This window comes from Mastigoproctus giganteus, chromosome 12 (assembly GCF_048544385.1).
Source record: "Mastigoproctus giganteus isolate SK-2022 chromosome 12, ASM4854438v1, whole genome shotgun sequence".
Lineage (NCBI taxonomy): Eukaryota > Metazoa > Arthropoda > Arachnida > Uropygi > Thelyphonidae > Mastigoproctus > Mastigoproctus giganteus.
The window spans coordinates 143,958,397-143,985,268 of NC_143586.1; the positions used below are offsets into that span (position 1 = coordinate 143,958,397).

Consider the following 26,872-nt stretch of genomic DNA (forward strand, 5'->3'; position numbering starts at 1 on the left):
GGTTTGTTGCACAAGGAGTCGTCTTCTTCAGAAATGCTTCAAGAGGCGTTTGTTTCCAAGATAATCTTCTATTTTCTTTATAAATTTCAATAGCATGCAGAAGCATTTTGAACGCACAAATTGCAACTAACACACGATTTGCGCGGAGTAACAACTTTACGAAGTTTAAAAAAAAAAAAAGGAATGAAGAGAAGATTCTGAAAATTTATGTATTTTATACGATTGAAGATTTCAGTAAAGGGGAAACACATTCAACATAATAACGTAAAAACCACACAATTCCAGCTATCGGTATCTTCGCAAATTAGCATTAGTTGGGGCATATGATGCAAGAAAGCAAGCTTAACAGCATCAGCCAGAAAAAAAAAAAAAAAAAACATTCCCATTTCACCCATCCGGTCACTCCAAATGTTTGTCTAGTTCAGCCTTAAATTTATTTAAGCTATCAACTTCCACAACAACAGATGAAAGTCTGTTCCAGCAATCAACTACCCGTTGGCTAAGGGCAAACTTCCGCACATCTATTCTACAACTGTCTTTCCTCAATTTGAATCTATGCTCCCACAGGTTCTTAGTCTGAGCAAGCGGATGTATCCCGTCAGCATTGAGGCTGCTCAAACCATTCAAGGCCTTATACACCTCAATCAGATCACCTCGCAGGTGCCTAGTCTCCAAATGCAATAACATGGGAGTTTACTACCCGATTATAATTGCTTGAGTAACAGAAAAGCCCAATAAACAGGAAAGTGCAAATTGTTTTATGGTAGTGACCTCCACAAATGTGCTTTATAAAAATATCAAAGCCGTTCAAAATTAATTCTTATAACGGAACATATGATAACGATAAAAGTGTAGTGCATTTTAATGATTTCAATTGGTAACTAATAAATTTACAATATAAAAGCGACCTTAGTTATATAGCGAAAATTTTAACTTCCGAGGTCGTGGAACGAATTACCAAAAAACAATGTGTTATTGGGTTCACATTACGATATTTTCACGATACGATGGTGTCTCGAACGGATTAATATCGTAAAGCGGGGTATACTGTATTGTACAGCTATGGTTTGAAATGCGGTATTTAGGAATGTTTAACATTCATTTTTTGCAATTAATTTTCGATTTTGTTGATACTTGATGAAAAAAAAAAAAAAAAAACTCAAGAACTCCTTGTATTTGTAAAGTTCACTGTAAAACCTTGCTATCTACGCCTGAGACCCACTAATTCACACGGTGGCTGAGTTAGTCGGTCTCAGGCGTAGATAGCAAGGTTTTTTCCCCCTCAAGATGTGGGGTTCTTTCATCCAGCAAACTGGCAAATCGACCAGAGAACACATGCAATTTACAGACAAAATAAATATGGGTAGATGTAATCATTTACAGGGAATCCTAATATCATAATTAATTTGTCCCCATGTGGTGGCCCAGAAATATCAAAAGAAAATCGATTTATTTAAATATGATACTGATGTTCTTTATCACCTGCTATTAAAAATGAAGACATCTGGTGCCAGGGCATTGGTAATAACGTCAAGGGCCTTCTCATTAGATGAAAACTACAAAAAATTACAATGGTACTGGAGCTTGTGGTTAATAACCGTAGTGTGTATTTTTCAGCAGAAGTACATGTTCACCTGCTGATTTGCATGTTATGCAAGCCGGAAAACACAGGATAACTCATAACAAAAAACCTCCACTTCCACTGTCATATCCGAAACACACTATTCACCAGTGGGCTGATCTATCTGAGATCGGCTAACTACAGCTTCAATCGAAGGGGACTTGAAAAATTGCTCAATGACCGACAGGTATTGAACCCAAACTGCTTCAGGCAGGTACTAAGATAGTGAACACTAAGGGCTATAGTCGATTCACCAAAAAAAAAAAAAAAATTTTCTATATACATATTTTATTTATTATTTTTTTTGTAGGAGAGGGGATGGCAAATTTTCTTTCGCACATTGGAGGTCACAAGTGTTGTAGTAGCCCTATTTGTACTCTTACACAAGCTTAAAATACATGCAATTCACAGACACCATATAGAGGTGTCTGTGAATTGCATGTTATCTTGTGGCCTTATTTTTTTATTATTAGTAGTACTATCAGTTTATTTATCCTATAGGATGTACTGATGGACAGCAATAGGCTAGGACATTTACCTCGGCTGACAAAGCAATAGAATCCTAAGTGGCAGCAGAGTGAAATAATTCTTTCTTAAAGTAGTATTAAAAAATAGGGAATGTAATTAGCAGATATCAGGCAGAAGGTTTCCCCACAAGTTATTCCAGATGTTTCACCCTACAAAACATGTAAATTGGGATTGTAGAACACACACATAAACAGTATGAACTAGAACACAAGAGAAACTGGCACTGTAGCCAGAGTACATGATGAACCAAAAAATTCCAAAGAACTAGTGGATCATTGATGTTGATTGAATGTTTGTTCTGCACATGAAAAACCTAAGCTTTTGAGAGTGGGAGCAAAAGGATTTTTTGAAAAAAACTATGCCTTTTTTTTTGGTGTAAAGGACAGCATCCAAAACCACTGTGCTACTCACGAGTGTACAGTGGACTCTGATGACACTGTCAGAGCCTTAAGTAGGGATTCTTTTTGGAGTTCCTTTGTACACCTACCTTTTCATGAAATTGAAAAATATAAGCATGATGTGTTTGTATCACGTCATATTTAAGCAGCTAGACAGATATATAGGGATGCTGCAGTTGTGCAATTCAGTATGACAATGGGCAAAATGAAAGATTTCAATGACTTTGTAACATAGGTGGTAGTTAGTGCCAGATTCACTAGTATGAGTATACTGGAAACTGCAATCCTACTGCTCTCAAAGGTTAGCACACTGAACATAATTATCATCATCCCCACACTGGATGGAAAAGGTCCAAGTTTGAATCCTGTCAATGACACAAGAAATCTTTAGGTTAGGACCAACTAACTCATATAACATGGCTGAGTTAGCTGGTCTCAAGCGAAGATTCACGGGGTTTTTTTTTCCCTTCAGCAAACAGGCAAATTGACCACAATTTACAAATATAACATATTGACGGCTTGCAGCTTTAGTTGCTTTGGTGCTAAAACACGCAATCCTTCTGGGATTTTTTACATATGACAGAGTCTCAAGATTTATCCAATAATCAAATAATATCCACCAAATGGTAGTTGTGTTCGAAAACAGCTCCTGGATGTGAGATGCTAAAGGAGGCTGAAAAGATTTGTGCATGATAACAAAAAAGGACCCAGTATAATAGTGGTAACCAAAGATGCAATATACAATGCAGAACTTGTCTGAATGGGGTAGCACAGTCAACAACTAAACTGGGTTTCATACCTTTCAGAAAAATACAAAAGGTTATGTTACAGCAGAATTAACAATGCCAAAACATGGCAGCTGATAATTAGAAAAATTGTTGCCTGGTATGGTGAATCCAGGTTCCTGCTGTTTCACACTGACAGGAGGAACAGAAATATGGCTAAAACAGCACGATTCCATGAACTTACCCTGCTACGATGCAGGCTGATGGTAGAGGCATAATGGTGTAGGGGTGTTTTTGTGGTGCACATTAGCCCAATGAAACTTACTGGGCCCTCAACAATTGTTATCTGACCCGAACTGTGAGGTGTTACAGAGAGTTTATGCACAATAACTCACTTCAGAGCTTACTGGATCCATATGAAGGCATGTATCAAGGCATACCATCTACAGGTTTTATTTAAGAGTATCTTTATGCACAACAACAATAAGCTGTGTTCCTCTAACCCCTATACACAAAAAGCTGTTTGAATTGGTGCATACAGCATGTCAACCAGACCAAGGAACCATGGCACTCTTCGCTGATGAGTCCAGATAGTCTTCAACTGGATTATCAATGGACTTTCACCTAGAAGAACACAGAAATAGATCCATCCCATCAACTTTCAGGAAAGAAACATTGTTGGAAGTGATGATTTAATGGTGTTGGCTGGAATCACTGTCAATGGTCCCACAGATTTCTACATTCCCCACGAAGAACTCTTAATGTATGTGCTATCAAGATGAGATCTTTATGTTCACCTTTTTGTTGGAACAGTCTGTCCAAACTATCTTTTAATGCAGTAACATGTCCTCAAAGAGCTCCCCTAGTAAACCAATACCTCCAGAGAGTAAGTAGTCTGTATGGAATGGCCAGCTAGATTGACAGCCCTCAGTTCAACAGAGCATATCTGGGATGCTCATGGAAGGAGGTTTTCTGGTCACAAGTCACCACTTGGAAACCATCTCAACAAGTTTGCAGTTGCCCTTATGCAAGAATATCTTTAACGATGATTAACATTCTCATTCTCAGCACAAGGATCAATGGTAATCCTGCACTGCTACTAATAAGATCACTCACCTTATCAAGGTGGTATCTTGCTCTTTTGATTGTCTCAGGCACTCTTGCTATTTGCAAGAGTAGCGAGACACAATCCATGTTCTATGGATTATCAGCATGCCATTTCTGGCTACTTGTGAACCTCATTTGCACAACTAATTTTCTGAACTATGACAGTTGCTTTGGAGAAGTCCATTACCACTTCAGTTCAATATCAGCACAATGAGTAAACCTAGTCTGCTTAAACATTACAATACATCCTCTACATGGAAAGGCCTTCAGAATAATTAAAAACCCACACGATACAATGAAAACATTCCCCACTTGAGAATACCTCTGCCTGTGGCCTACACTGCAAAACATATTTTCCTGACCACATTGTTTCCGGTCCCTCACCAACCACTGCCATTGCTCCTGACACCCCTGTGAACAGATGAGAAGTCTGTTGATTGCCATATTGCTGCAGAGACCCATTATCCTGACCTCACTCTGTGTTGTGTTAGTGGAAATGAGTTCCCAGCAATGGAAAATCTTATGAAACAGAATAGTAGTTAATAAAATATCTTATATTTAATAATCAACTATGTACAAGACATTCCTGGTGCACACAACAAACTGGAACAGCATTTTAGTTTCCCAGTCCATTCTGAGCTCTGATTCCACATACAGTGTTGAGGATTTTCATCTCTTGCAATAATGTCTTCTAATTTTTTGTGCAGACAGTGGGGTAGATATCTACAATCCCAACTGTGAGATATCTTCTTTCATCTAGATTTATTCTTCTCATTGCTGGTTTTGTGTCACAGTAGTAATGGTATTCGCACTATTCATTAATATCCAAATAAATTCTGCTATTTTACCTTAACTAAGTTCCCTCTTGATAAATTTCTTAAATATGCAGCAACCTTTTTGTTGTTCTTTCAGGCATATCAGTAGATCCAGTCCATATAATGAGAACAATCCACCTCACAATTATTCCACTTTCCACAGTAAGGATAACAAGACAGATCCAAGGCATAAGAGTAAATTTAAATTCATTAGATTATACCTGTTTCCAATCCTTTACAGTTAAACTTTTGGCTGGGCAGTGCACATACACCAATTACATGCCCTTCAAAAACAATTTGTCACTACTTATACACATTTTCTGAAACTGCAACTTAAAGAAATATTCAACTATTATGTTAACAAGTTGCCTTGTAATTTCTCATCCTCAACTTACCAGGGGCTCACATCTGATCTTGGTACACCCAGGGTGCTGAGCCAGATATCATCAATCCCCCTCTCTCTCTCTCTCAACTCAAAAACTTACAATTTGGAATTATTTTTAGTTGTTTACTTGTAGCAAAGATCAGTATACGATTTTTATATAAATATCTTTTTATATAAATCAAAAAAAAAAAAAAAAATTTTACATTTGCATTGTCTGTTTTTTTTTTTTTTTTTTTTTTTTCCCAGTGTGATCACCCCAAACCAAGACTCAGTTCCCCATCACGGCTTCATCCAATCCTCCTTGGTAGCTCTTTTCCATTGATATTATGTCCTGGAAGGATTTCTCCCTATGCTCTTCATTAACACCATCCAGATTTGGTCTTAAAAAAATTCAGGTGAGTTCAGACGTAATTTAGATTGACTGACATTCTGCATCCCATTTTTAAATCAGCTTCTTAGTTCTTTTAAATTTTACTCAATGTTACCAAGAAAGCTATTCACTACAAGGCAAAATGACTGTCGGGCTTTTAACACACCATTTAATTTGTCTTCCAGTTGTTACAAGACAAACTGGTCTACTTGACTTGTGGACTAATAAATATTCCACCTTTCACTTTTGCATCAGGCACTTTTGGAAACAGAGTGTACCGTATATCCTTGAAGGTGTCACCATGAGCATCCAATGGTTTAACAAACTGTTTGAATGGTTCCAACTTGATATGGAGTGGTGGACACAAAACTTAGTTTCTTGAAACTAAGGGATTGTTAACTACATTGTGTGCATCACACAACTGAATTCTGAAAGATTATTCTCTTCTCTGGTGCTGATCTACTGCCCTGCTGCCTCCCAGATGCAGAAACAGCAAGTGAATTTAGTGAAAAAAAAAAACTTACAAACCCAGAATCTTTGAAGTCTTCCACAGACTTTTATACTATAGACATTTGATATTTATACCAGTCATATTTGATCTTTAATCTTTACATTTCTATAGTCTTCTTTAAGAAGAACAATGTGCCTAATATTCCCATTGTGAAACAACAGCTTTCGAACTACTACTCAAAACTGTCCATGAAAAAGATGCTTTCCCTGGATCGGTTCTTGAAAAGTTATAATTATATAACAATTTGATATTAGTGTTTGGGAATGATGCTTATATAAGAACAAAGCTTATATAGTATTAACCAAAAAAAAAAAAAAATGTACTGATTAGGGAAATGTGACATTCTACTTGAACAGGCTGCTGAAGTATAATCCCAATTATCTTTTTCACACATTCTTCATCCAGTTCTGAAGACTCTTCACTGGAAGAGGGACTGGAAATTGGGATGTTATCGTGTGTCACTAGAACAATCGATGATGGTTTGCTGGGATACATTACAGCTTTTTCGATCCACAGCCTTTTTAAACTTCAATAAATCCACCATACAAAAGTAGCAGTCATCGTGATGGGTTTAGGATACCATATTCAAGGTATAGCAAAAGACAGACTCTTACAACTCCCATAAAACCTGCATTAATGTTTTGTGGGAGTTGACTGCAACTACCACAACAGAAATGAAGTACTCATTTCTGCTGTGGCAGTTGCAGTCATCCACAGGAATTCCAAAATGGGCCTCATATGCACTGCAAATCTTGGTGCCACCAATGATGTTACATTTCACCTGCCTCAGACATATAATATCCATGAATAGCAGAATAAGTCTACAGACAAATTATACCTTTGTTTGGTAGCCATAATTAATGGCAAAAAAACTTATGTATACTACAGGCTTTTATACAGGGTGTTTCAGTTAAACGTTTCAGAACTTCTAAGAGGGGTAGGGTACATCCTGACAACTCGAAATCATATAGCAATGTGGGGTCGGAAATGCTTTCCTGAAGCTGTGTTGTACACAGAAGCACCATAAAAAGAAAAGAGACCGTAAGTGAGAAATCGTTTTAATAATACATGAAAAGAAGCAAAAGGTACATGGATTAAAGTAAGTGTTCGAAGTTTCTTCAACCTCGTATTGCTTTCGCACAGTGGTACCTTGGAAAATGTGCTACAAATCCCCTTTTTCCTGCTGAAGTGTTGTTTTCCGATGAGGCATCCTTCACAAGAGAAGGAATTTTCAACACGCATAACGACCATATCTGGGCGGTCGAGAACCCGCATGCAATACGACGTCGTGCAGCACAGATTCGATTTTCGGTCAATGTATGGGCCGGTATTATGGGAGATCACCTCATCGGACCTTACCTGTTACCGTGTCGTCTAACCGGACCTATCTACTTGATCTTTCTGCAGCAAGTATTGCCACAACTTTTGAGAGATGAACAGATTTCTGCATCGACGCAACAGACAATGTGGTTCCAACACGATGGAGCCCCTGCCCCATTATAGCGGAGATGTTCGTAACTACCTGGATGTCACATGTGGTCAACAGTGGATCGGACGTGGTGGTCCCGTGCGTTGGCCTGCTCGGTCACCCGACCTATCATGTCTTGATTTTTATTTCTGGGGTCATATGAAATCGCTAGTTTATGACACCCCTGTTGACAATGCTGAGGAGCTGGTTGCAAGAATCGCAGTAGCTGCCAAAGAAATTCAAAATTCGCCTTCAGTATTCCAGAATGTTCGGATGTCCATGCGTCGGAGATGTGAGGCGTGCATTGTAGCCCGTGGAAGAAACTTCGAACACTTACTTTAATCCATGTACCTTTTGCTTCTTTTCATGTATTATTAAAACGATTTCTCACTTACGGTCTCTTTTCTTTTTATGGTGCTTCTGTGTACAACACCGCTTCAGGAAAGCATTTCCGACCCCACATTGCTATATGATTTCGAGTTGTCAGGATGTACCCTACCCCTCTTAGAAGTTCTGAAACGTTTAACTGAAACACCCTGTATATTACATTAATGGTACACACTTACATAATACATATTAGTATTAGTAGTGACAAATGTTCAAAGGAAGTAAGCTTATAATATCAGCAGCAAAAAAAAAAAAATTGTGTGTGCCCAACACATGCGGTAGATGATTTTATGGGAAACAACCTTCACGTTTCTTTTAGGTATTTTGAGTTGTACCTTTTCCCATTTGATTTGTATCTTTTATTTTGACACCTTTTCCAAAATTATTAATGTGAAAACTTCTAAAGTGACACCTAACAATGGAATGTAAAGAAAATGTGAGATGAAAAAAGAAATTGTTGATAAATATTTGTGTTGTTATAGTCATATGACAAATACTTGAATCGTTGCAGTTATACTTCCTGCAGTAGTAACTGCAGGAAGTATGACTGCAACAATACAAGTTTATAGTGAAGCCACGGATGATGTGACTTCCATGATGCATTTTTTGTGACAGATCAGATTTACTCAGTTGATACCTCCAATGGATGTTTCACATCAAAAATAAAGGTACCTGTCTCATCTGTATATCCTCTCCAATATAAAATAAACCTACATGTACTACACATTCTATATTAAACTAATTGTAATTGAGTGTTTTGATTGGAATACATTTGACGGACAGCAAGTGGCTCCAGGGTGGGTTGAACGATGAAACCCCCCCCCAAAGATTATTTCAAATGCTGAAAGAGTTTCTGACATAATTTTTGGGATAAAAAGTTATTATTCCCTGGTTTAGTCTTGAAAAGTTGTATTTATATAAAAATCTAATACTTTGTCCAATCCTTCTCTATATTTATTTTATACAAATAAATATTCTACCTTCACTTTCTCTTTATAGACCAATAAATATTCTACCTTTTAGCCAAAGAGTAGTAATCAATCACTCTCTGGCTAAAATCAAATTTTTACACATCTCTTCAGAAATGTATAATAAACTTACTTTGAAAAGTGCACGTAGGAGAGAATCCATCATGATATCTTTCATATTCTAACAGCAACTATCAGTTTGATTTAAGGTTTTAATTACTTCTCATGTCCAATCTATATAAATATACTAGTAGACTGGATGGAAAAAGCTGAAGTTCAAATATATAAGCTGATATTATTCTAACTTTGAGTTAAATTCTTTAACAGCATTTTCTCATAACAAGTTCTTCCCCCAGTGTGCTTTTGTATTGTGGGAAATCAAAAGTTATTAAAAAACTACAGCAGTTATTCCTTTACCTAGCTATTTTAAGATATAAATTATTTTATATATATCCCTTATGAATTTTCATAGATTTTACTGAAATTAATACAATTAATTACTTTTTTTAACTAATAATTATTTTTAAAAGTTAAGACAAATTTCTGATCTGCATAATACTAACTGTTCGAGAAAACAAAAAAATTTAAAAAATGCACTAAGGAAGGTCAAGATCAAATAACTTGGAAATGATGTTCTGCCACAATGCATCAAAGGCAGAGAATATCTCCCAGTTTAACAGAGCTCAGCTGCTATTCATACACGTTCACTGTGGGGAAATGACAGTGACTGATTAAATTTGGCAGCAGTGCAACTTAAGAGTATCCCACTTCAACTCTTATTGAACAAGTCACCTAGTTTGAAATATTGAAACTAAACAAGCTAAATGAACAAAACAAGTCTGTCAGAACAGTTTTAGACTGCAAGAAGAAAGTCATATAATAAAAATTGCAAAATTTTTAATAACCACAACACATTAACTATCAAATATTTAAAAATTTTAACATTTCTTGTGTTGCTACCATATCAGACCTATCCACTAAAAAGTTAGCTATGTAAAAGAAAGATGACACATCCATGCAGAGTTTTGAAAGGTACTTCACATTTATGAAGTTTACAATAGAGATGTCTGGAAGTATATTTATTATGCAAGCTGTTATATTTAACAGTACATAAAAATTGTATTTTTAAACCATTAGATACAGTAATTAAAATAAACACAGAACCCAAAAAAAAATTTTTTTTTTTTGTGGTCAGGCTGTAAACCATATAATTGTACAGACACAACCTTGTAAAAAAGTATATAGTTAAAAGTATTGGAAATAATGAAAATAATACAGAATGGTTGTCTACCTTAAAATTCTAAGCATTAAGTTAAGTATTAAAAACATGTCTAAACAATCATAAAACAATTTTAGCATCTGCTTCAAATGCCTTTACAGCCCAGCAGGCAAGAAACACAACATATAAACACAAATTGCACACACTTTTGACTGACAGTCATATAAAAATATATGAAGGCAAGGAGGGTGAAGTTTTAGCATATTTGTAGAGCTACAAACCCTGGTCCAATTTTGTTGAAACAAGATTAACACTTCATAGAAGAGTAGGAGGGAAGGGACAATGACAGCTCAATATTTTACACTTGTGACTGAGTTAATACAGAGAATAAGAAGTCTTCCCCTTACTTGATACAATAGGTGGATGAGAGGGAGCAGGATGGTTGAAGAAATAAGATGTAATTATGTAAATATTTTTTTTTATTATTATTTTCATTTCAGTTTGTCTTTGTAAAGTAGTTTGAAAACCAAAGGCCTGTGTAACTTCAATGTACTCTAGTAACAAAAAAAATTACTATTCTTTCTCAGTATGACCAAGGCCAGAAGAGTTTACATATTCATTGTGACTGCAAACATAAAAGAATTAATTATTAGAGCAGCCAAGTTTCCAGTGCTGCAGTTCACAATGGGCCATGAAATCTTGGCAGCATACAAGTTCAAACCCACAACCTCCTTACTTGTGGTCATGCACACTAACCACTGGACCAAGAACAGTACATTTTTGAATAGTAAATTTCATATACCAAAATTGTTAAATAGGATTAAATACAAAAGGGATCCAATGTTCTGAATATTTACCAGATGTAATTACTATCATAGAATAACAATCTAAATCCTATAAACTATTAGAAGGTTGAAGTGAAGGCTTTTCATAAATAAAAATTTATTATCTAGCTAATAAATTTATTAGCTGTTATTTGGTTTTTAGGAGCATTAGCAACTAAGGCCATATTGCTCTGGGGATATGCGGTGGTAATTCCCTGACCTTTCCGCATCCTCCGTATTTGGTGGGGGTGGGACAGGCTCGAACCCCGGTCTAATCAAGAAGCATGTGCTACGCACTGCTGCTCCTGCCCACGGAGGTCCCAATTTATTAGCTAATGTGATAAAAAAGAAACTGATGTTAATTCTATTTGTAAGTTAGAGAGAAAAGCTCTTGTAATATAAATTTTTCTTCTAAAATAATAAATTTCAACTTTTAAAAACAAATCCAGATATAAAAAAAGTAATTAACTGAAAAACTGCCAGTAGTTTAATGAATGAATGACTGAAAAATAGCAAAGACGGTCTTTGTTACATCAGTTTAAGCCAAAATGCAAATTACAACATTACTGAAACATAATATCATTAAATTATTCCTTGCTTATTGTTAAAATGTGACAAATTTCTAAGTTTCCTAATTTTGAATACTTTTATAACCAACTCATTTATATTACAATTGTTATTTCAAGAATGTTGATTGAAAATATGAACCAGACACAAAGCCACAATTAATAAACAAGAAACACGTTCAACAGACTTTCTGTTGTATGTATATTTAATTGACAACAACAACAACAACCAAAAAAAAAAAAAAAACTATGATAGTTATAATGACTGACCACTTTTGGTAGCAGCACATAAAATCATTTTGCTCTTTAAAGCAATTTCTATGCAACTCAATTTAAGATAGTTTTGTGGCACAAATATATATTAAGAAGTCAACATATACCAATCTAAATCCAGTCAATATATGAACTAATAATTTCAAAACTCTCAATAAAAATACTAAACATCCTTAATTTGAGTTTTTTTTTTCATATGAATAGGATGCACAAATGTGCATATATTAGTATTAATAGTGGCAATGATGCAAGCTTAAAAAGCACTGTGAAAAAAAAAAAAAAAAAATCCATTTTACCTATCCATCCCATCCAATAGTTTGTCTGGTTCTTCTTTGAATTTATTAAAACTACCCACTTCTGCAACAAAGCATGGAAACTTGTTCCAGCAATCAACCACCCATTGGCTGGAGGCAAACTTCCACCAGAGCTGGCTCAAGGATATATGTTGCCCATAGGCCACATTGACTGATGGCGTCTGCCTCCAGCTGATGCTGTTGTTGTTGTTGTTTATTTGGTTTTTAGGAGCATTAGCAACTAAGGCCATATTGCTCCGGGATATGCGGTGGTCATTTCCTGACCTTTCCACATCCTTCGTATGTGGTGGTGACGGTTTTTGGTGGTGGAACCCCGGTCTAATCAAGAAGCGTGTGCTACGCACTGCTGCTCCTTCCCACCTGGCTACGGAGGCGCCTCCAGCTGATGCAAAGGTTTTCATTTTTCAGAATGATTAATTTTGTGGAAAGGTATTATTATTAGCTATATGGTGCAAGGAAGCCTGAGGCTTATGCTGCACCAGCCAAAAAAAAAAAAAACCCTGAGAGAGAGACAAAAATAGAAGGAAATCACCAAGAAAGAGAAGAATGATGATATCCAGCTCAGGACCCTGGGTGTGCCAAGCCCATACTCACCAGATGTGAGCCCCTGAGTTTAGAGGGCATTGGCATCCCCTGAACCTTGGTGCCCCTAGACCACTGTCTACTCAGCCTTACCCTAAAGCCTGCATTAACTTCCATGCATCTATTCTGCAACCATCCTTCCTCAATTTGAATTTATGTCCCCCCCTCGTGTGCATAGTCTGAGCAAGAGGGAGAATCCCAACAGCACTGAGTTTTTTCAAGCCATTCAAAAGCCTTAAAAACCTCAATCAGATTACCTTGCAGGTGCCTAGTCTTCAGATGCTACAATGTGTAGAACTAAAGCCTTTCTTGGTAAGAACACCCCCTTTGTTCCCCTCACCAGTCTCGCTGCCCTTCTCTATACCCATTCCAGCAGCTCTACATCCTTGCTAAAAGATGCCTCCAGAACTGTACGCAGTACTCAAGATGTGGCCTGACCACCGCCTCATACAATGGGGTAATCACCTCCTTATCCCTGCAAGCAGTAGTCCTATATATCATTAACAAAACCCCTGGCACCCTGTCTGCACTGCTTGGAGAACTTCATATCACATTACACAATTACTCCCAGGTTGGTTTGTTTCATTTTTCACTACCCTGAGTGTAGTACCACACAGCTGATAATTCTAGGATTACTGCTACCCATATGCAGTACCTTACATTTTTCCATGTTAAACTTAAACTGCCATTTCTTAGCCCATATGCCTAATTTTTCTGGATCTTATTGCAGCAGCATACTTTCATTACTGTCGTTAACTACTCTGCCAACCTTTGTCATCTGCAAACTTAGATATTAAGCCTTATATAACCTCATCAATATCATTGATAAATACAGAAAACAACAATTGGCTGGGCACTAATCCCTGCAGGACTCCACTAACAACATTATTCCACAAGGTCCATTGATAACCACTCTGTCTTCTCTCATTCAACCATCCATTTATCCACAACAGCAACTTTTCCTTAATGCCGCACTGCTCCAATTTGTACAGCAGGCTTTTACGTGCAACAGTATTAGACTAGTTCTTGTCCATTATTTTGAATTCGGTAGACTTCATTTTTTTGTTTACTAGAGATGGTGACTAAAAAACAACTCTACAAAAACTATTTCACTATTTTAAATATCCTAGAAACATAGCTTCAATAAAAAAAAAAAAATATCAGCATTTGTGCAGGTTTTATTAATTATAAATCTGACAAATTTGCTTATACCTGTTTGCTTTTAAACCCCTTTCAAATTATGATAACAAGTCACCACAAATCAAGGCCAGACTGGCAGGTTTTGGCCTTGATTTTAATTTAGGTCATTGACCACCAATTGATTATCCAAATTTGCTATTGACCTCAGCAGCAATTGCCACCTGGCCTGTCTACCTCTGCCACATATTGTTCTGGGAGTGCAAATATAAAATAACCCTGTAAATCATGCAACTTTATAAAAGCAAAACAGCCAATATAGTATAACAGTGAAATAAAATAAATAATTATTAAAATAATACTATACTAATCCTTATTATCTGAAACATACATATCTAAATCAGTAGTTTTCAATCAGGGTACAATGATATTCAGAGTGCTATAAGATTAAAAGGATTTTCATGCCGAGTTAATTCCAAGAGTACCTCTAGTGACAACACGGTTTAGAACTATCTGCAGACTTTGTATATACTTTTTCTAAAATTACTAATACTTAAGATACTAGTCATGTAATTTCCTCCAAGACAATTCCATTTTCTTGGCCAATGTCCTGCATTTTTTGTGGCATCAAACTTCACTGCTCTGAATGTGAGAAGTGATCGATACAGCCATAAAACCAGCAAAAACAGCCAACTGTTATACAGCTGCTTGAGAACACACAAAATGAAATCACATTTCTATGAATTTATTCGCAAATGCACACAGAAATGTAATTTCATTTTGTACATTCTCAAGCAGCTGTATTTCATTCTGAAATTCATGAAGGAAACCAAAATGTCACTAGTACTGAGGTTTTGAAATAATTAAATCTTAAAAAATAAAAATTCCAGCCAAAGGAGAAATTATATTCCTTTCAGTGGCTATATACCAGATATTAAGGTATACAGGAAAAGATACAACTAGAATACAAAGTTTTAAAAAACTGGGTTTTTTTTTAATCAAACTTATTTAGATTATTTAAATTTGTAGATAAATAATTTTAAAAAATTAGAAAAATACTATTGGGTTATTTTATACTGAACACTTTCAGGGAATACTGCAAAAACATTTAAAAGGAAATTTAAAGTTAATAAATTTTTGTGAATATTTGACATAATAAAATTGAGTAGTTTTAAAAAGTAGTGGACCCTGAAGGTATCAACAGCAGACAAAAATCATGAGAGCAGCTTCCCCCTCCTCCAATTGAAATTAAAAAAAAAAGTGCTTATTTCGAAATGAAGCCTAATATACTTTCTATTTCAGTTCAATTATATGAATTTATTAAAATGTTTTATTTTCTGATATCTATTAAACTATGTAAGAATTCCGTCTCTAGTTTGTCATTGTGGGCCCTTCCACCACACCACTGGACAGCAGTTATTAAAAAAAAAAAACTAGAATAACATTTCATGTTACAAAAAATCTAATTATATTAGTATCATTTACTAAATGATAAAAATAAAAATTAATATTCACATATGCAGGCAGTATGCTGCTTAAAATCTAAGCCAAATTTTATAAGAGGTGCTTGCAATACCTGCTGAGATTTGTTTTAGTATATTGTATGCTTATTGGAGGCTTGAAGTGGTGAAACCCATGTTTAGTCTCTAGAGCAAAGTTTCCAGCATTCCCTCCATACTTCTCTTTCAACCCATGCACGGTACAAGTACTATAGGTTTTGATGCCTTTCGTGTTTGGGGTTTCCATAAAAAATAAATAAATATATATATATACTAAAACTTAAGCATTCACCCACCCCAAATTTGAAAAGCAAGACTTCAGCATTTTACAATACACAGAGCCTGCAACAATTAATTTCACTTTCATAGGTTTGGCTTTTAGAAATGGAAATGCTGCTTTTGCTTGGATCAAGATTGTTAAAAGCAGTACAAGCTCTCCCATTAGGCAAAACAGCCTCACCTTTACTTCCAATTCTTTTTTTCTAACTTATGGCAGTGATTTGGGGAAGCTGACCCATTTGTCTCCCCCCCCCCCATTTTATTAGTGCCACTGGCTAATATAACCAGCCTGCTTTAAGCAGGACATTCCTGTTTTTTTTTTATTTCAATCTGTCCCGATTTTCTTCCATGTCTTTTTTTTTCGTCTTGCCTTTTTGTAATGAACTACTTAACATTTTTTGGCAGCTGTTTGAAAATACAATTATGACACAATGGATTTTAAAATAATAATAAACTTCCATAATGCAAACATACATCTAATTATGGCGAGTTTGTGTTTTAGTGTCCTGCATTTGACTTAATGTATGTCTGATCACCCGTTACTTTTACCCAACCGCCGTTAAATCCACGCGTGAAATGCGGGCATTGCACACGACCAAATGATAATAAGGGAAGCCCTGTGCAAAGTTATCTGATTTATTTGTTGTAAGCAATGACGGATTCAAAAAGTCTGGGACTCTTGCATATATTTTTGGAGGTCCTGATGTTTGCAGGAACACAGTAATCCTGTTGGTCTGTAGCTGTGCCACTGCACCTCAGTAAATGCGCCCTCGGGTGCAAGTTAAAAACTTGTAGTGGCACTCTTTATTTGAACACGGACAATCGGGAGCAAGTAACGACTCTGCAATTCATACACAACCTGAAATTCCAATGAAAAAGTGACAGCAGTAAAACACGCCCCATATTCGAGTTCAAGTGGTACCACAAAATACGGCACTTTTTTTTTCTTTTTTTGGAATTTCTTCTGGGCTGCTCAACAGACAAAATTAGTTTTTATTCATTTGGACCAGTCAACACTCCAAACGTGGACACAAGATGATGTTAGAAAACAAAGAATATGCTGTAATGATACATCGACTCTTAATTATATCGAAACATTAACCTTTGGAAATAAATTTTGAACAATCTAACACTGAAACAAAAACATATACAAATGAAACAAAATCTTTATTTGTTAGCACATTGAATATATTAAAAGAAAGTAAAAATAATAAAAACTATAAAAATTTCTTTACATAAATCGACAGAATTCCGAATATCCTATTCTGTTTTTTCGATTATGTTGTATATAATATATTGTAGATCGAAAAGATGGGGTTATGATAATTATTTCAAATGAAGTCTGAATCTCCTCTTTATTATCATTTAAAAGACACCTCTTTACGCCATGCAAATTATTTTAACCTTGTTTTTTTTTTTTTTAAGTACACAAAACTTAAACAGTTCGACAGATTCTTTTCTTAAGCAGCAGGTGTTCCTAGTATAATTATTTACAGACGAAATTTTCACAAATGTGCCTTTCCTCGCGCTCTCCCATCCATTTTAATAAAACCAAGTAACAGTACAGTACTCTAATCCGTGTTAAGTTTAGTGCGAGCGTACAAATCGGCCTTGTGGATTATTGCACCCCATTCAAAAGATGGGAAATTTTCCAGTAGCAGTAAATTACCAGTTGAAACTCCTCCCCGCTATCAGTTTACACTGATGGACACTTCTCGTTCGCTCCACCCTAGTTACTCATCTGTTAACCACGATGCTATAACAGTAGATATATTTTCCACCAGTGATGGTTTTTCAAACGTAATAACACAGACCCTTTTCAATAACGCGCTCTTTAAAATATTTGTGCACTAAAATATTAACCACATGTACATGTCTGTGGTGTTGTTGTCATGTTGTATTACAACTGAGTTCTCGTATTCTTGTAATAACAAAAACATTGGTATGTAGTTGCACACGTGTTTGTGAAACCTTTGAATATTTAAATAACTAAAATATTAATATAATTGTAATTATTCTACCAATAAACGTGTACTATTTAAATGGTCACTTAATCGGAATGAATGAGAATGGCTTCGCTGGGTAATTTGTGAAGCCATGTGAAACTTGAAAACTAACTCCTCATTATCATCAATTGCTTTCGTACATAATTAGCTACTTTTCCCAGCTTGATGCATTTAGTATTATCTTTGGTCGTGACTGAAACTACTTTTTTTGATAGGGAGAATAAAATGATTACTGTACATAGAAGGGCGCATATCTATAGTCACTGAAGCCGAATAAAAACTTACCCTACGGCGGAAGTGCATTTCCTGTCGGGAGGCCCTTTCCGATTACGGGACGCACCAGTCCTTTTCAACCTTTGGCAAAGATGCACGATTCATTTATACAAATAGAAAAACAGATATGAACAGAAGTTCCTTATTATTTCGTACGTGGTAGCTCTGTTTCTCCTTTACTCCGTTTCGGTAGTACGTCCGGTGTCAGAAACAATCAACGGCTCCACACTCCAGCCATGATTTCACACTGCTTTAGGTCGTAGGTCAGTGAACACCTTTTCGCGCTGCCATCTAATAAACTCACCCCTCTTAATACACATCCACGTTATTTATACGTTTACTAACTTTTGAATAATGCATAAATGGTTAGCCTGTATTACCAAAACATAGCCACTGTTTACAAGTATAGCATGAACATTTGGCAGCTGCACAAAATTTCACTCACACGAGGTTATTCTCTCGCACCGAACCGTACTTCTAACCACTTCACTAGCGTAAGAGCCACATTTAGGGAGATGGCTCTTTTGATTGGCTCGTTGAAAAGAATGACCACTGTTGCTATTGGTTGAACAGAGCAGGTATAAGTCTGACAGCAATGTGTCTACTCACGTTGTATTTGATGTTGTACTAAGAAACCTCTGAAAACTGGTTTGACAACGCTTAATAGTACTAGTACCAAAAGGGGTATGATACATTTCTAATATATGTGACGACTAAACCAACCCAAAAATTAACAGTTTTCAGGACAAATGATAAATATTCTAATACAAGCACTTGGATCAATATAAAAGAAAGTCAGGGTAAAATAAAATCCATGATACAACCATATTCTGAGCAACTTCAGCACGAAACGGTAATACACAATAATTCTGATTTAAATCTTAAAATCAACAGCGCCCCCCAAAAAAAATAATATTAAAGTTCTCATATGGATTCTAGCTTAGTTTTGACGAGAAGCCGAAATTTCAAAATCACCTAAAACGCGACAGTATAATCGCCGCAAAATCCAGCAATGAGAGCTAAAATGGGCCTCCTAAAAATACACAATTTAACCTTTTAAAATTGTTATTTTAAATTGATCTCCCTCACATTGAACTCCACTGCTCATCACACCTTTCAAAATAAATGCCACTCAATTCAGTCATACTGAACTTGCACAATAATTTTCACTTTTCTGTTAAGTTCTGATAACACTACATAAAATCAAAAATAATTATATAAATCTTTATCGTGGTGTGGTTAATACATTCACTATACAGCACAGTGAAGCAATATAGATTAACATGTACAAACTAAATAATATAAATAGATTACAGAATACAAAATGGCGAGTGAAAGTGGCATACAATAATAACAGTAATATTCCGGGTGTGTTGGAAGGTATCATTAAATTTTTGAAAATTGTCCGAGCCCCCACTTTGTTAAAAGCAAGATCAGTTTAATAAATTTTGACGGGTTATTTTAACCCTTAGCTGAAATTATTCTCGAGCAAGCCCCTTGTTAACAAACTGACAGTACGCCCCTGGTAATAATAATAACACTAATAATTATTATGATAATAGTTCAGAACCTGAAAGAAGTAAATTGCTACTATTCGGACTTAAATCTGATTGTTAACGTGATTTTACGGGGGACTTTTCGAAGAAGGATAGCTGAATTAGCCGGCCTCAGGAGGAAGGAGAATTATTTTTTCTGAATTTTTGTTTCCGCACACAAACTGGCTCAAACAGTCATATAATGTAATAAATTAAGTTTCTCGATGTTTAGAGGCCAAGGAAAGTGTGTGTGGGGTGGGGATAATTTTCCTGTATGTGGAGATCAGATTTGTATGTCTGTAATCTAGCATAATCACTTAATTGATATGGCCGATTTCGAAGATATTCATTTTTTAAGACTCTCATATAATTGTAAAAAATTGCAAGTGTGAAAATTTATCCATGCAGTTTAAATCTTGCTGCCCGCAAAAACAAACGAAAGGAGAAAGTCGTTATAAATGTTTAAAGATATAATTAAGTCAATTGTGCGTGCCTGACATTTATTAAAATGGACTCTTCTAAAACTACTCAACCACTAAGTATACCTCTTTAAAATCCAGAAAATATAAAAATCCTAAACCTTTCAATAGCCGAGGACGAGATTTTAAAGCGTTTACTTTAGCATTTTAGATGAAGATCAAAACCAACTTTAACAAATGTCTTCTACATTTCAGAATATATTAAAAAGGTGCAAAATAAAAGTTGTAGAACTAATTAAAATAAACACATTTTGTAATAAACATTTCTTTTACAACGAGTTTCGGGAATGTCAAGATTTATAATTGGTGCTATGTAAATAGGTGTGCTTTTCAAAGGTATTTTAGGAGGCAGGCAGTGATTTCCAATAAGTTCGTTTGAAATTATTTTAAGCAAATAAAGCAATTTCAACACAGTATTCTATTTTCAATTTCAACACAGTAAAGTATTCTATTCTTTAAAATAGAATACTTTACCGGTCATGCATTACGATGCGTACCTGCCCAACATTACAAAGTGCTGCAATCCTTTTCTCTAATAGGAGCATTTTAAAGTCCCTTCTTTATCAGACGCGGTTTGATCACACTTTCCTTTTGCACAAACAAACACTGGAAATTTTATTACTTCTACAACTTTGAGAAAAAGACTGGGATGCCGTGAGCCCCTCAAGTGTAAGATACTTGAGATAAACACAGATGGTGCCAGATTCATGACGGTGCAAGGAAGGGGTTGTACTTATTCTAGTAATTGTACCTGAAGCCAATTCGACTCACTGTAAATAAATTTTCTTTTTATAGACTCAGGACGACCGCATAGGTCAAAGGACTTTTACGAGATAAATAGAATACAAGAACTGCTAATTCAAACGCGTGTACCATAGTACCGCATTTGACTACTCCGCTAGTTCAATGTATGCTCGAGGAAGGACTCGCCACCCAGAATATATCTGCAGATCTAGATGAAGTACTTGATGAAGCCATTAACATTATCAAATTTGTGAAACGCCAGCTGAACACTTGGGTTTTTGATTAACTTCGCGACAAGATAGATTGAGATTGCAGCACCTATTTTACATTTAAGGACATTGGCTTTCTCGAGGAAAAGTCCTAACTCGCCTGTTTGGGGATGCGAGAACTTCACATTTTTTTGGATGCAATCCCCAATTCTGGAGACTACATTCTTGACTGTAAATTAGCATATATTGGAGATGTCTTTCCTCGTTTGAAAAGTGTGCATTTATCACTGCAGGGAAAGATAACATCCATATTCAACATGAAAGGCAAAGAGAGAACGATTATCGCAATACTGGAGTGTAGAGTGAAAGCCTAATGGTGAATTGGATTCCTTTCCATTCCTTTATGATTTCGTGGTCAAATAAGATGGAGACTATAATGCTGGTCTTTTACAAACTATAAAGGGGGCACTTTCAGGGCTCAAAGGGAAGTCGTCGTAAGTATTTTTAAATGGAATTGCATTTCTGATCAATACCCAAAGATTATTAAATAACCCCTCTGCTTCAGAAGAAGAATAACAGCTCTTGAAGCTCACTTCAGCAAAAGACACTGACACCATTTTGAATAAAAATGGATTCGCCTTATCAACGCGGAACCGCAAATCTGTCATAAGCTCGCCAAAATGGATCCGGACATCCATTCATACACTACTGCCAGATCACACACAGTCAGTTCCACTCCTCACAACAATTAAAAACTAATTTATTTGCAAGTATTTATATAAATTTAAATTTATACTACATATATATATATAAATTACTACATATATATAGATAGTATTTATATAAATACTACATATACAATACTGCGTATCCTCCCGCATTCGTAGTGAATGCGGGAGGATACGCAGAGTAGAGACAGCGGTATGAGAATTTACCAAGAAAGGCAGTTCTGCAAATTGTTGTGTCTGGTGACCAGGCACCTGCGAGGTGATCTGATTGAGTTGTATAAGGCCTTGAATGGTTTGAGCAGGCTCAATGTTGATGGGATACTACCTCTTGCTCGATTACAAACCTGAGGGGACATAAACTCAAATTGAGGAAAGACAGTTGTAGAATCATCATCATCAGCCATTTTCAATCCACTGCAGGATGAAGGCCTCTCCAGCAACTTTTCAGTTCCTTCTGTTTTGTGCAATGGCCATCCATTTACTACCCACAAACTCATGAATTCCATCTGTCCACCTCCGTTGTTGTCTTCCAGGTTTTCTCTTAGCTCCTCTTGGGTACCATTCTGTTATTTTCTTAGTCCATTTGTCATCATGTTTTCAAGCTATGTGTCCTGCCCAAGACCATTTTAGTTCTTTAGTTTTGATAATAATGCCCTTTACTTGATTTTGCAGCCTAATCCATGTGTTTCTCTTCTTATCTAACAGTCTGATTCCCAATATGATTCGTTCCATTCTTCGCTGTGTAGTTCTCAGCTTCTCTTCCATTCTTTTGGTGAGTGCCCAAGCTTCACTTCCATAAGTCATGGTGGGGAGTATACATTGGTTCATTATTTTACGTTTCAGACAAATTGGGATATTGCTCCTCAGTATGTGACTATATTTCCTGAATGCTGTCCATCCAAAATTGATTCTTCTCTTGACTTCCATCCATTTATCATTATTACAGCTAATTACTTGTCCCAGATAAGTATATGACTCCACCTTTTCAATTACTGCTCTTTCAATCATTATATCCCTTTCCGTGGCATACTTGTTCATCTTTACTTTTGTCTTAACCATATTCATGTTTAGTCCAAAATCCTTACTAACTCTGCATAACTGATTAAGATTTTCCTCTAATTCTTTGGGATCGTGACTTATGACCACAATGTCATCTGAAAATCGTAAGAATTATGACCACAATGTCATCTGCAAATCGCAAATCGTGGAAGGATAGATGTACGGAAATTTGTCTTTAGCCAGGGGGTAGTTGATTTCTGGGACAAACTTCCATCTGTCGTTGTGGCAGTTGATAACTTAAATTCAAGGTTCAAGGAAGAAGTTGACAAACTTTTGAAGCGAATGGATGGATGAAATAGGAAGTTGCTCTCTTTTTTCTTCTTCTTTTTTTTTTGGCTGATGCTGTATGCACGGTACTAAGTACTATAGGTTTGATACCTTTCGTGTTTGGGGTTTTCATAAAAAAAAAAAATAAATAAAATAATACAGTATCAGCCAAAAAAAACCCAAAGAAACTTCTTATGCTTTCTTGCATCGTATGCCTCTGCTAATGCTAATATTTAAAGTTTGGGAAATACTACGATAGGAAAATGCATCTTGTCTGCATGCTTCCAATAACTCACAGAAACATTGTTTTACGTTGACCCCTGCATGGTCTCAATATTTAACTAACACCACTGATCTTGCTCCGTAAATACTGCACTCACTTTTTCATTCAGAGGAACAACTTTCCCATTCACATGCACTTAAGCCAGGTTTGTACGGGGCGTGAACCACAATCGTGGTTTACGAAATCGAAATACCCGTGTAAGCACGACTCTATTGGAATATAATTATGAACGCGACTTCTACAAAATCCTCAAGACTGGTTAGTGTCGCATCAAACCGCGTTTCATATTTTTAGTTATGAAATGTTTCTCTGGGAACTCATTTTAAGACTGTTTCCCCCCACCCCTCGCCCCCAACAACAAAAATATTAAAATGAGCGATAGTAGAACATTTCGAAATTTATATTTGCATGAAAGTGAAGAATCTTAATGAAATCGGGATGCGCTTGAAAGTTGCACAGAGAATGCAAAAGTAAGCAAATAAAAAAGTTTCGGGAAGAACAGGTTAGAATGAATTTAAAAAATTCAAGAGGTTTACCCTGCAAAGAGATAAAGAAAATTCAAGCTCCTGAGAAATCGGGAACTTCCACTGGAGATGTATGTACGGCAGAGATATTAAATTACGAACTCCGAGCCCCCCCACCCCCCTGCCGAGATATTCGAATCCGTCTTTCTCGCCCTTCTTAACAGCATACCAAACCAATCTCTATAGGTTTTCCTCCTGATAACAACCCTATGGGTGCTGTGGTAGTTTCGCCATAGGTGACAACTTCAGAGTGTTTTTAAAATCGTAAGAATTTTCAGGTCATAGGTTCAGATTTTACACAGCGGTATTGCCACATCTTTTTGACCAATCTTCATAACGTAACCAGGAAGTCTGAAAAATATAATTACAGTATATCAATATATAAAATGATATCAAAAGACAAAACTGCTCGTGTAACATTAGCATTTAACAGTAACAAATCTATAGTTGTTGAAAACTAGACAAGTCAACTAGCTGCAAGAGGATATACACACTACTGTACTTCAATTGAAACTGAAACTGGCGAAAATTTAAGCTATCCCTCGAGCGGCATGGGATGTACGTAGATCTGCTGCACCCTTTCAACAGATCTACATCCTTCCTAAAATGAGGCCCCCAGACCCGTATGCAGTGTCTAGGTGCAGCCATACCACGGTCTTGTATAAAGATAAAATTACCTTCTTATCCTTGCTAGCAAAGTTCCAGTATGTCATTGACAAAACCCCATAAACTATCCTGGCAGCCTGTCTGCACACCTCATAAACTTAATATTTGACTGTATAATCACCCCATGTCTTTTTCATTTTTCACTATGCTGAGTGTAGTACAAAGTTGGTATGTTAATCTAGGATTACTGCTACCCATATGCAGTATCTTGCATTTGTCAATGTTAAGCTTCAAATGTCATTCTCAGCCCATCGGCCTAATTTTTCTAGATCTTATTGCAGTAACTCACCTCGTTACTGTCATTAACCACCTTGCTAATCTTTGCATTACTGCAAACTTGGATATTAAACCTGACATGCCTTCATCAATATCATTGATAATTACAGAAAACAACAGTGGGCCCAACACCGAACCCTGGGGGACTCCACTAATAATAATAGTCCATGAAGAGATAGCCACTCTCTGTCTTCTCCCACTCAACCATTCCTTTAACCGTAGTAGTGCCTTTCCACACTGCTCCAGTTTGTACAGCAGTCTCTTATGCGCAAAAATATCAGAAAGAGATGGCTATGTAAGAAAAAGAGTTGCTCTTAATTGAATATATGATTATTATTCATCTGTATTAGCGCAAATAAATGTATTGTGTGACATTATATATACTTAGGGCAGAGTCCTAAGTAATTTAGTATCCGTTTATGAGTAGCAGGTGCATTTATAACATGGATGCATGCATTTCAGGCATTGAGTGCTGACGAACAATTTAGTGTGTTAGCAGAAACCAGTTCGCCTAGATGTTTACGAATTAAAGACTAATTTATATAATCTTATATCTGAAATACCTCTGGTAAAAATCAATATTAAAGAAAATACAAGAGGAAAATAAAATGCCACCATAATGTGGTTTTTCGAAGTTCGGAGATTTCAGGTAAATAGTGTATTTTATTAAATTATATTATCATAACCTATGCTGATGCATACTGGGATTTAAACCTATGTTTGGTACTTTACCAAGTACCAAGCGTAGATTAAAATTAACATTCGGTCACAAATTATCAAAATGGCTATACTAAAAATGAAAATACGTAAATAAAAGTAGTAAAACTGTTATTGGGACTACAGAAACGGGTATGATAGGATATTCATTTCATATGGCTATCTGCCTGTTAAAACTTCCTGACAAAGTAGCAGAAGGATGGCCGCGTTATATATGCACTCACAATTCATAAGCGCATCCTAAATTACTTAGGACTCTGCCCTAAGAAAATAAACGGCGTATAACGTTTAATAGTTAACTGTCAATAGCATTAACGCCACCTATTAATAGCACCAACTTAAATATTACAAACATAATAAAAAAGGTTAATTCGTTGTAATAATAAAAAACCTAAAATAAGAAGTAATAAAGCATATATATATATATATAAAGCGAGAAAAAAAAACAGGAAAGAAAGTGAGGGAGATAGAAGATAACTAACAAATTATGCATAAAGAGAAACAAATAATTAAGAAATTGATAAAATAACTATAAAATTGACAAAGTAAGGGTGTTGCCACACAACTTACAAAACCGGCCTGTCATCAGGTGTCACGCAAAATAACAACATGTGTCTTCATTTCTGAAATGAAATGAAGACACATGTTGCTATTTTGCCTGCAATCCTGGCCGTTGACACCCGATGAGAGGCCGGTTTTGTAAGTTGTGTGACAATGTCCTTATTTTCTCAATTTTGTGATTATTTATTTCTTATTGTGCCTATTTTATTAGTTATCTTCTGTCATTTTCTCCCTCACTTTCTTTCTTTTTTTTTTTTTTTTTTTCGCTTTATTGTCCATGATCTGCTTAAGTTTAGCATTTGCTGCCTTTGCTAATCTGCATCACAGAATTCATTTTTCAAAAAGCAACGGTATTTATTTTATCGAATGTCGCAGGAGTTTGCAGGGATTACGAAATCATCCTGGCTGCTGGTGAGACGAGACAGAATCATAACAGGAAATTATAAGGGAATGCAGTGTAAACAACAACCCATAACGACGATGAATCATTAACATTGACATCTATGGTTATGACCAAGAAAGGGTGTGCACTAAAATAAAGCGAGCGTTCCGTTCTTCCTAAATACTCT

General features: G+C 36.0%; 1 protein-coding gene across 3 annotated transcripts in view; it reads right to left on the reverse strand.

The window, feature by feature from the left end:
* The window catches only part of kmr (pleckstrin homology domain-containing family A member kramer), a 666,551-nt gene extending 647,811 nt beyond the window's left edge, over positions 1-18,740 (reverse strand). For all 3 annotated transcript variants that reach the window (XM_090386565.1, XM_090386564.1, XM_090386566.1), the window contains exon 1: positions 18,268-18,740. The gene's annotated coding sequence lies outside the window, so the exon portion shown is untranslated. The remainder of the gene's footprint in view (positions 1-18,267) is intronic.
* Between the last annotated feature and the right edge of the window lie 8,132 nt (positions 18,741-26,872).